Source organism: Ursus maritimus, unplaced genomic scaffold (assembly GCF_017311325.1).
Source record: "Ursus maritimus isolate PB19 unplaced genomic scaffold, ASM1731132v1 scaffold_19, whole genome shotgun sequence".
Classification (NCBI taxonomy): Eukaryota; Metazoa; Chordata; class Mammalia; order Carnivora; family Ursidae; genus Ursus; species Ursus maritimus.
In genome coordinates, this window is record NW_024424341.1 from 55,387,596 (window position 1) to 55,397,295 (window position 9,700).

The 9,700-nt window shown below is 42.1% G+C and overlaps 1 non-coding gene across 1 annotated transcript; it reads right to left on the minus strand.

The window, feature by feature from the left end:
- Positions 1 to 4,668: 4,668 nt before the first annotated feature.
- Positions 4,669 to 4,741, minus strand: TRNAE-CUC. The gene has a single exon. It is a non-coding gene; the product is annotated as a tRNA-Glu (tRNA).
- Between the last annotated feature and the right edge of the window lie 4,959 nt (positions 4,742 to 9,700).

Genomic DNA, 9,700 nt, shown 5'->3' on the forward strand with positions numbered 1-9,700 from the left:
TTAGATTTTATTCCTCTCAGAAAGCCTTCCCTGACTGGCCCTCAGTGGTCAGGCCTTGTCTGAGTTTGCCACTGATGTGGTACTTACTACTCTGTGATCGAACTGCCTGTTTTCTTTTCTCTTTCTCCAACTATATCTTAAGCACCTTGAAAGTAGAGGCTGTGCTTTTCATTATTTTATCTCTAAGCATATAACCCACGGGGCCCCTGGGTGGCTCATTCAGTTAAGTGTCCGACTCTTGATTTCGGCCCAGGGTCTTGAGCCCCATGTTGGATTCCATGCTGGGCGTGGAGCCTGCTTAAGATTCTCTGCCCCCCCCCCCCCCCAAAGGCATATAACCCAGGAATCTAAGCATCCGTGATGCTCAGGAGATGTTTCCTAAATAAATAGCTCCGTAGGAGGGGCGCCTGGCCGGCTCAGTCAGGGCAGTATGAGACTCTTGATCTCAGGGTTATGAGTTTGAGCCCCATGCTGGGTATAAAGATTACTTTAAAAAAAAATCTTTAAAAAAATATAGCTCCACAAGAAGCAGGACTCCTCACATCTTCTCAGGCTCCACTGGCAGTTTTGCTTATGCTTTTAAAGGAATGGTGGCTGTAGTTTGCTGTAAACCGGCATATAAGCCATAGATGGCCAAACCCCTGCGTAAAGAAGACTACAGAGATGAGAAAACACATTTTTTTTACAGACTTATTCTTGTATTTCTTGTATATCAAGCTCCAGGGGTCTAATTTAGGTAATTATTTAAAAATCTGCTAGTTATATAGCATATCTTTTCCTGTACTATGTGAATTTATCTCATTTTATCCTAAGAGATAATGTGTAGGTTGTTTTAAATCTGTTCTTTAGTAAATCAATCAACGATTAATTACCTAGAATGTGTACAAACCCTAGGTGGAATACATAATACTATCAAATATGGTCCCTGCTTTTGAATTTCTTACATTCTCGTTGGGAGAAATAGAACATCCTCACCCCACGGTTTGTTACTGTGGCTGAATAACAAGACTCAGGTTGCAAGAGGAGTAGAGGCCCTTATGGTGGGTGGTAAGATGTTGGAAGTGGCAAAGCCGTCACCTCTGTCTTCAATTTCCCTTCATGTCAGTATGACCCCTAAAAAACCAAAATGGTTGGTGAATTTGTATTGCCTCTAGTTAGATGCGGCTAGAAATGCGGATTCTAAGCAAAGGCTATAAACTGAGGGTCTGTGATCCTTAAGGGATTGGGTTGAGGGAGTGTCCATGACGCTCTCAAGAGTATGTGGTGCATGTTGGTTCTGTTTATTTTTTGTGGGGAAAGGATCTGTAGCTTTCATTAAATTGTCAAAGGAATCCATGACCCAAAAAAGATTAGAACCACTGATTTAGAGTAACACTGAGACCCATGGCCTCATTTTGTCTTCCTTTTATTTCACCGTTTTAGATTGGGCACTGCATGTTGTTTTTCTGTGATACTTACTTGGAGGAGTCCTTGTTGCAAGTAATTGTACTGTTGAATATCTAAGGGAGAATTGTGTAATTCTGTCTTGGGGGAAGCTTGGTATTGTGGCTCTTAAGCTTTCATTTGTTCTCTTATTATTTAACAAAAAAATCTTCGTATTTAAAATAGTAATCACTGCTTTGCTAGGTCCAAGTAGCTGAGCAGTGGTCACATAAAGATGAGGATGACTAGGTCCTGGCCGTAAATAAATAGGTTTTTGGTGATACACACTGTAAGTACTCAGAAATGGTAGTTAGTAGTCTTATGGGAACAACTATCGTGTTGTATCATGGCTGTAGTCTTAGAGGATGTACAGGGTAGAAACACAGGAAAAAGATTATTTATTTGAACTTTATATTTTAGTGAAATTTTACTGTTTACTTATCTCATTACCTCATTGGAGTGTTGCAAAACTTTGCATGTGGGGGTGTAACAGATTAGTGCTTAGGGCCACTGCCAAGCTGGAGAGGTCCATTTGGAAGCAATGAAGCCCAAGCTGTGACACATGTGTTCACATGGAACTCTTTTCAAGACTGTTGGCACCATTCACCCCACTCTGGTCAAGAGTATAGGGTTCTCTTTTTCCTAGTCACTTAGCAAGTATTTTTTGGGCACCCAGAGGGTGTGTAATTCTGGACTGGACCCTTGGACTTCACTATTTACTAACTAGGAGATGGCAGTATCTTTTGATCTGTCCCACTAATCAATATGGTGACAAGGTCACCTCTGCTGGGAGTAGGTATAGCTGGGCTTTGAAAGTCAAAATGCCAGAGTTCCAAACCCGGCTGTGCCATTTTCCAGCTAGGTTGCCTTGGGTCAGGTCAGGGTTGACCCCTCTGAGCTTCGGTTTCCTTGTGTGTAAACAGGAATATAACTATTTGGTGCCTATAGGACTTTCACATTATATACTACACGTCCATTGCTTTGCAGAGGGCCTGTTACACAGTAGGGCCCAATAGATGGCAGTTGTATTGTTACTAGTGGGCAAAGACTATAAATCTTGGAGAAATTCCCTCATTTTATTTATTCACTGACTGTGTCACTCAGAAGAAAGAGAATTCTACTTAGTGAATGGGAAAATTGGGTACTCCTAATTAGTAGTAGAAATAGTAACTGAGTCTTTGTTTTTTTGCCTGTGCTATACTTTTTGCTAGCACAAAGGTTCTTAATTTGGGGTTCCTGAATTTTTTGCATAAGTGCATTTTTCTGAGGGAAAGGGTCCAAATTTTCATCAGATTGTCAAAGGGATCCTAACTGGTAAAAGATTACTTGGTTAATTGACCCATTGGGTAGGTGTAGAGCCACAGTTGGTACCCTTGATCCTGAAATTGTCCATCATAATAAGATAATGCCGAGAAAACTTTTCCAAATAAAAAGAACATAATAAGGATATAGAGTGAATACTCCAAGTCTTTTGTGTGCTTCCCCCCCCCCCCCCTTTGGCAAAGAGGACACGTGGGACCAGTAGGAAACAGAGGTGTCAGGAGGGAGTGAGAAACTGCTTGTGGAATGACATGGCAGTTTCTTGTCCTCAAGTTAGTTCTTTCCACAGGTTGATTCTAGATCATCACTTGGCTTCCTCATCCTGTACCACGTTTTCCAGTCAGATGCACCACTTGCTTTCTCCTGAACACACACATTCAGGTTCTGTCAGCTCACGTCGGTCCCTCTGCTGAGGCTGTCTTTCTCCCATAATTTGCAGGTCCAGGTCTCCTTCCTGATACTGCCTATCTTAATTATCATCAACCTGGAAGTCCCTTAGAGCACTGACGCTCCTTTATCTTTATCTTCCATGGGCACTGTCCTTTGTACAGAGTAAGCACTGCCTGTATGCGTACTATAGGGGCATATTATTATACATAATGAAGGGTTGTGGAACAAAAGTGAAGACTGATGCATAAGAAGGAACTCAGTGCCTGCTTACAGGAGGAAAATGGTATAGGTTAAATTTATTGAAAACATAAAAAATGATGAGATGCCGGTGTGAGTTCTGAGTTCCTGAGAGAGATTTTGGGGAACCCTTTTATAACCTCAGTGACAGCCTGGTTAGGCTGGTTAGGGGGAAGAACCCACCCCTACGTAGAAATAGGAGTGTGGGGAAGAGGTGACTAGCGTTATGGCCCTGGCTGTGCTATAGTACTTTTGGACTGGGGTTATCTTCTCTCCAAAGTGGATTGGACTTTTTTTTTTTTTTAAGATTTTATTTTTAAGTAATCTCTCTACCCAACGTGGGGCTCTAACTCAAAACCCTGAGATTAAGAGTCACACACTTCCACCAACTGAGCCAGCCAGGCGCCCCCAGATTGGACTTTTTGAACATGTGATAGAGGTGTTGATGAGCATTTACCACGTACCAGGTACTCTTCTGGGTCCCGAGAATACAATACAACTGGACAAGAACCCCTACTTCTATTCTAGTGCAATGTATTGGGTGGGATGTTAGTCCCTTCACCAGCATGAAAATTCTGTGATCTGGACAGTGGGCACCAGTCTCTGCTTGGAATTGCTGTGAGGATTAAATGAGAAAGCACTTTGAAGATTATGAAGTGCTTTTCTCTTATTTATTATGAGTACTGCCCCCACCCTACCTTTGACCTATAATTGAAACAGATTAAAAATATTTAAAATGTGTGACAAGGTTACTGCCGGCATTTTTACATTATCCAATCCCCAGCGAGGTTTCCATAGCATATTGTAAGCAAGTTAGCGTAGGGAGATTGGGTGGAAGCTTTTTGCACCAGTAGAGGAGTGTGATCCCGGGGTTTAGGTGGATTCAGGGACTTAATTCCTTCCATTGTAAGTGAATCCCTTNNNNAGGATTGGGATATAGATTTGTAATACTGTCTTCACCGACTGAGAATGTATGAAGAGAGCATATTTACTTACAAATATTTTTGAAGTGTTTCTGTATTGGGTTTGTTTCTGCCTTTCCACTGAGTTCTTCCTAGTTTTTAAAAATATTTCAGATTGGCTATTAAATTCTTACATACAATTTCACATTGGTGGAGACTGCATGTTGGGAAAAACCAAAGTTATCTACTGATTTGGGCTTTTTTTAATCATAAAGTCAGGATGCAGTTGTTTTCCATATGCTTCCACTTTTAATTATTAGGCTGAGGATTTTTTTTTTTAATTAAAAAATTTTTTTTTGAATTTTTCTTTTTCCTTTTTTTTTTTTTTTTTAAAGTAAGCCCAACGTGGGGCTTGAACTCACGACCCCAAGATCGAGAGTCTCATGCTCTACCAACTGAGCCAGACAGGCCTGCCAGGTTGAGTGTTTTTGGATACAACTCCCTTGCCCTTCAGATTTGTCCCCAGCACCTTCAAAACAAAGAGCAAATGATGCAATTAGGATGCAATCCGTTGCCCGTGGGTTTCAAGGAAAGTTATTTCCACACAGCTCAGAAGCTCATGGACAAAGTCAGGCTTCCTTTAGATTTGGCGAATTTGTCAAAAATGACCTGCTGAAATGAGATTCTTACCTTGAGGTTAGAGATTTTGAGAGTGAAACAGTGATGTGAAATTTCTAAGGCAGCTTTGATTTATGAATAAAATGTCACTTCTGATTCATTCTTTGAGTTATTATCATTTTTCCTTTGAAATTTTAAATGGACTTGACTTTGTTTACACTGTATCCTGGTGTTTTTCACTTTTAGTGAAAGAGAAGTCAGGGAGAGGTCTTTTCCCACTGTGCGCTGCGTCACATTTTACTCTTCTGTTTTGTGAGTTCTTGAGATTGAGATAAAAGATAAAAGTTCTTGAGATTGGATTTTCACCTACTCACTGATGTTTAGTATAGGCATTTTAATTCCTTTAGGGGCACCTGGGTGGCTCAGTCAGTTAGGTGTCTGCCTTCGGCTTAGGTCATGGTCCTGGGGTCCTGGGGTTGAGCCCTGTGTTAGGCTCTCTTCACAGTGGTGGAACCTGCTTCTCCCTCTCCCTCTGCCTGCAGCTCCCCCTGCTTGTGCTCTCTGCTCTGTCAAATAAATAAAATATTAAAAATAAAATTGAGACTGATTTTCTTCCCATAGTATTTAATTTTATGATTGTCCTTATGAGGGGCCAGCCCTCACAGGATTTATATGAACATTGTCATCTGATCAGTATGAAAGAAATAGTTTTTCTGGAACTTTGAAAGAGTGTTTCCAGAATAGTGAAGTCACATAATTTCTTCTTTGGTGATTTTTCAGGTGTACTTTCTGTGTGAGTAGAAATGCATTTTTGCAATGGGGTGAGGAAGAAAACGAAGTTAAGGGCAAAAACTTACCTTGCCTTGTCCCTTCCGTGGTTTGAGAAATAAAGAAAGGTGCAAGTTCGTGTTTTCTCACAATTTAATGTTGAGACCACTAAAGCTTATATTGATTCTCAATTGCAGATTATACTGACGTTTAAAGACAACCATTTTCCATTAAGTGTCACTTTGGAAATGGTCTTTGTGTTTCAGACTATGGCAGACATCCTGTTTCTCTTGTGAGTCTTGGGTGACATCACTGTTCCCCTTGAGGAGACAGCATTTTGAATCCTTCTGACCATGGATGAGGCATGTAATCTTTAGGTCTCAGTGTTCTTATCTAGGGAATGAAGGGGATACCTATCCTTCCCAGGTGGATTTCACAAGTTGTAAGGCAAGGTATATACTAGGACTTTGACCTGCGTAAAGTACTTACACATCATTGTGGGGAGTATATTATTAAAGTTTACCTCTGGGTAAAGAAGAGCCTACCCCTCCTCACAGTGGAAAGCTCTGCTAATAGAACAAGTGGATTCTAGCACTTGTAGCTTTGATTTTTCTTGAGAAAGCTCAAGCTGCACAGCTGTTTTTGTCCATCCTGTCTTTGCAGCAGTGCAGCGTTGGGGTTAAGCCAGGTGTGCGGGCTTCAGAAGCAGGCAGCAAGGGTCACACGAAGCTGGGTGATCTAGAATGAGTCACTTCACCTTTCTGAGCCTGTTTTCTCATCTGTAAAATAAGGGTTGTCATAGTGCCTGCTGTGTTGAATTATTGTGAAAAATGAAATGAAACCACATGCATATTGTTTAGTGCTGTGCCTGGCTAGTGATTATTTGCTGGTATAAAAGAGATGAGAAAACTGGTGGTGTCTCTGTGTGTGTGTGTGTGTGTGTGTGTGTGTGTGTGTGTGTGTTTGTAAAGCCAGTTCTAGGGCATCTTCTGTTCCTTCCCCTTCCCCACGTACTGTGCCGGGAGAAAACTTCACACTGGTATACCCCTCCTGCTCTGACTGGCCTTTTATTTTTCACCTGCCCCCAAGATGGCCCTCAGGAGATGGCAAATAAGCAATGAACCAGAGCCCCACATTGTGAGGAAGCATTGGCTTAAGTATCAAATAATATGATTGTCTATGGTAATTGATAGATTTGTTTTCATATATTCTGATTTTTTTGAAAGCTGATTATCTATGAAGCATTCAGTAAATCCCATTTTACCAGAACTTTTTATTTGCCAGTCTCTGAAAGGAATTTATTATGCCTAATACCTGGAAAATGCTTGTATTGTGTTGTAGGGTCTGGTTTCTTATGGTAAGGTTGTTCAAAGTAATAACGGAATGGGCTGGAAATGTTCAAGTATTTATCTCTTAGGCATGTTGGTAAATGAAGTATGAAAATGACAACAGCTGATGGCTCAGTTCTGGAAGTCTGTGAAAGTCAAGCTGCTTTTATGCTTTTGGTGGGGTTTATATCTTTTCTAAGGTTTCCATTTCGTGAAACATTTTTTTGTTAATGGAAAGCTGGAGCAGCAGATGATGTGATGGAGGTCCGTAGGTATGGTTTTAATAGTCGTTAGCCTCCGGACTTAGGAGGCTTTAAAAAAGTTTACACCTTCCAACACCACTTCTCCTTATCTTGGTTTAATATAATATCGGCAAATGAATTTAAGATAAGACTTAAGAGATGTCTACATGATCTCTGAGCAGGTTGGAAACACAGATACTTTCAGGAGCCGGAGGTTTACATCAGCTCCAGACTGACTCAGTTATTCATCCTTCTGAGAAAGGTAAATGTATTCTGGGCAGTTTTATGTAATGGGATTTTCAGGCTAGATCTTTAAACAAAAGAATGGAGGCCTTCATCAGAAGTATAGAGCTAGACTTTATAGGTTCTGGGGTGGCTTTGTCAAGGAAGAGGTGAAAATCCCTGCCCTGTGTGTCTCCCCCTCCTTATTGGCTGCATTTGAGTACTGATAAAGTTTCAGAATTTTTTTGTTCAGGGCTTTGGTTGAGATTTGTTTTCAAGTTGCTTTTTAGAACTAGACTGACTGCCTGGCCTTCATCCCCCAATCTCCATGAATTCCAAAGCTTTATAGCAGTCATCAGTCAGGAACCACATACCTAAGAAGGACCTCCTGTGTGTGAGGTGCTGGGGAGACAGAAGGAAATGCTTGGAAGGGTTCTCCCTATTCTGTAGAAACTTGCTTCGTCAAAGAGAGATGCGGTATCGACTTCCTTCGGAAAAAACATACAGCTAAACTATACTATAAATATATAGCTGAATGTACAGCAAACTAGCATCTTAATCTTCAGCACTCAAAAAGTACATTGTGATATACCAAGGGAGATATGTTGTAGGATTTCATTGTGGGATTTTTTTCTTAATCAGTAGTCTTCTTTTGCCATTTTTGATTTCCTTTTCTATCATAGTTGATGCGGCTGTTTTTATTTCCTCCTCATCTGCTGTTGTCAGTTATTGTCCAGTCAGGAAAGTGGAAACTCCACTCTAGATACTTCAAGCAGAGTGGGATTTACATGCAAGGGGTTTATTCCAGAGGTGTTGGAAGGGCAGGAAGAGCAAAAGGAGGAAAAGAGGGGGTGTTTGGAGAAGCAAAAGGGAGAAGGGGGTTGTTACCCAGAGATCAGGAAGCTGGCTGCCTTTGGGCCTGGAGCGTCGGAGTTTAGAGCTGCTGACTTGCTGCTGCTGTTGGAGCCATGTTGCTGCAGTCCAGCAGGAACCCAAGAGCGAGCACCCCACCGACGGCGCCAGAGTCTGTGGTGTGTGCAGTTGCCTGCAGCCCTCCACAGTTGCTTTGCTGCTGCAGACAGACCAGAAGCAGGAAAAGAGTGTTGTATCCCTCTTCCTGCCATCCAGTCTCTAGCCTTTGGCAGAACCTAAGTGAAAGCCAGCTGGCAAAGGAGTCTGGGAAATGCAGTCTGCAGGCTTTCAGTTCTGGTGATACAGAGAAGAGTATATGAAGTACAAGTGTGGCCAAATGAATGCTATGACTGCTTGGGGATGATGAATTTATCATAGTGGGGATGGGCAGAGAAGGCATTATTTTAAACTTAATATTCAGAAAGGGGAGAAGTATAATGGTATTCCAGATGAGGGGTGTAGCCGGTGTAGGGGTTTGGAAACAGGAATATGCAAGGCACGGTCAGGGAACAGTTGATCTGGAGCATGGAGTTCTGGTTGAGGGACAGTTGGAAAAAAGGTTGAAAAGGTAGGTTGGAGTCAAATTGGGGTAGAAATGTTGCGACAGGGGCGCCTGGGTGGCTCAGTCGTTAAGCGTCTGCCTTCGGCTCAGGGCGTGATCCCAGCGTTATGGGATCGAGCCCCGCATCAGGCTCTTCTGCTGGGAGCCTGCTTCTTCCTCTCCTACTCCGCCTGCTTGTGTTCCCTCTCTCTCTAGCTGTCTCTCTCTGTCAAATAAATAAATAAAATCTTTTAAAAAAAATGTTGCGACAAAAACTGTATTAAAAAATTTTTTTTTGAAGATTTTATTTATTTATTTGGCAGAGACAGTGAGAGAGGGAACACAAGCAAGGGGGGTGGGAGAGGGGGAAGTAGGTTTCCCACTGAGCAGGGAGCCCGTCGCGGCGCGTGATCCCAGGAACCTGAGCTGAAGGCAGACACTTAACGACTGAGCCACCCAGGCGCTCCTGTATTAAAATCAACACAGAGCACAGTACACACTGCTTGGACCTGGGAGAGACCAGTGAGGAAACTCCCCATAGTCCAGGCTTTGCAAGAAAAGGGCACAACCAAGGCTGTGATAGTGAAGTTGGAGGGGAACAGTCCATCCGAGATAAGCTTTTAACTAGCATAACTGTCAGTGCGTTGGGGCACGCCATTGGAGTAAATAATGAATTCTGGTTTTCTGCATACTTTTAATGTCTTGATTACTTTTTATCTTTGAAGGTCCTTGCTCTCACTTTTTATGCTTTTCCCTCTTTCTGGGATGATGCCTTGGTAAGACGCATGTTGTTATTAG